Here is a 2,472-nt window from a genome sequence, read left to right on the forward strand (position 1 = left end):
GTATTGTGTTTTTATTTTACATTTGGAGATGGAATGGCCGAGTTGTTTACGGCGTCGGTTTGAATTCCAGCCACGTGTGGCATGTCGGCATCTCTCTCTGGGCAGGCAACTGTTTAGCGGGCGAAAGGCCGTCCCCCCCTCCAATCGGGCATGGCAAAAATCTACGGGTGCCTAACAATGAATTCTGCCAAATATGTATCTGAACTAGACCTAAAAAAAAACTGAAACAAAAATGATTAACATAATAAAATATTTAAAGTAATACTAATACTAATCTAGCAAAATCTTCAGCACATAGTTTACATGGATAATTTTGTGATATTAATGAATGAATAGTATCATTCTAGACCAGCGTTTCTCAAAGTGTGGGTCGTCAGTCAATTTTTGGTGGGTCACGAACAATTTTTTGAATTATATAGATTCAAAAAATTGTATGTTAAATTAATATTAAATATATTATTATATTATTAAATATACTTTATTATAGTTATATAGTACCAAAAATTACGTGCATATAATAAATAATAATTCGTCGCACATTTATTTATTACGACGGGTATTAATACGTCGTTATCGGAAGAATTTCGCGACAAAATACGATAAAGTTATAACTACCTACTTTTTGAAAAGTGAAACCACGTGAGTCGCGAAAGATTTTTCGGGGGAATTTTGGGTCGCGGTACTAAAAAGATTGAGAACCACTGTTCTAGACTTTTGATTGGTTATAATATTCCGGGTTACATGCAGTTTTCAATCAAAATTTTGCTAATTGTTTTCCTCAAAAATACTACAGTTAGTTTAGGATGAACAAGTCTGATCGATAAAGCCGATAAAATGTTTTACAAAAAAATATTAAAGTATAATATACTCATTGGTATTTATATCTTACTCGTTGCCCGATTATATTATAAATTATATGTATATTTTATGTGCAATGGAGGTGGTGTGTCTTATATTATTCGTAACACGATTTTACCTATATTATGTGCCTGTAACGTTTATTTACAGGTTCTTCGTTATGATATTGCAGCAATTGGATTGTGTGAATTTTGAAATAGAATATTGAATAATATGCAATTTTTGCTATGACCTTATTTTCATCCATGGTTTTAAACATACCGTTGAAAAAATTGGCGGTGTCTCAAAGATAATTAGTTGCATTGACACGGTTCATATATAGCAGTCACAAGTTACTATCAATATGTATTATACCATGTTATATTGGTATATATCTAATACAAACACTAATAATGGTCGCTTTTTCCAACCACTATACGGGACACAAACACTGCGACTCTCCCATAACTTTATTACTTGATCGCGGGAATGGAAGGACAACGCACCGAGTCAGAACTTGGCTAGACATAATATACGGACCAGTAAAATTGTCTATCTCTCGTTTGGTGCTATCCTGAAAATATCAACTCATTCAGTGCCCGTAAAAAACCAACAGTTAATGTTATTTTTTTATCGTAAAGAATCACACACATTTTTATATACCTACGTTCTATCTTGCATTTATCACAATAATGTTATAAAATCAGACATTTTACAAGTTGAAATATAAATTTAAGTTAAAAAATCAGTTTTAGTGATATAGCGTTAATCCTTACATCTCACTTAACACTATACACACCACAACCGGACTACAGCCATTCGAACAACACCTCCTCAGTTCTTGCCATTATAAAAATATATGGGTAAGTCAAGTGATTACAATATCATTAAGATAGAAATAATATGATAGAGCAAAAATATTAATAAAACTTAATTAAAAAAATAATTAATCTACATTTTTAATTAGTATATGAATCATATAAAGAGCATTTTGCGTAAATATATTATTTTAAAAAGAAACAAAACAGAAATACTAAAGTATTAATTATTACTGTATATAATCTTACCTATATATATATATATATATATATATATATATATAGATGTATAAAATAACTATAACTGCTGGTTGCAACACTATATTCAATTGTCCCATGTGTTCACCGCAACCAAGGCGTGGTGTCTATATCAAATTGAATAAAGCTTTTAACATTATTATAACAATCGCAGTGTTCTGCTTCTGTACTTTCGAATATCACTAAAGTAGCCGATATGTTGTATGCTTAAAAATTCAAAAAACAAAAATGTTCGTTTTTGATTTATTTACACACAAACAATCCTATTATATTTACATTGAATTTCAGTCGTAATCTCACATCATTAAAGTAATCTATCTTGCAGTTATTCACTTTTTCTATTCCAATACAATCATCTAATTTCTCAAAATAATTTCAATACCTCGGAATTCAACCAGAATACTTAGTCTTAGACCTCATTAGACATAAAAAAAAAAATACAAATATTAAAAATATTACCCATGTTTTAAAAATATAATCATTGGGTAGTTTCTTTAATTCAAGCCTTATTTAAGTCATGTAAGAATCTCAAATTCGCTTGCTGTAAAAAATAAATACT

The sequence above is a fragment of the Rhopalosiphum padi genome, chromosome 4 (genome assembly GCF_020882245.1).
Source record: "Rhopalosiphum padi isolate XX-2018 chromosome 4, ASM2088224v1, whole genome shotgun sequence".
NCBI classification, from domain to species: Eukaryota; Metazoa; Arthropoda; class Insecta; order Hemiptera; family Aphididae; genus Rhopalosiphum; species Rhopalosiphum padi.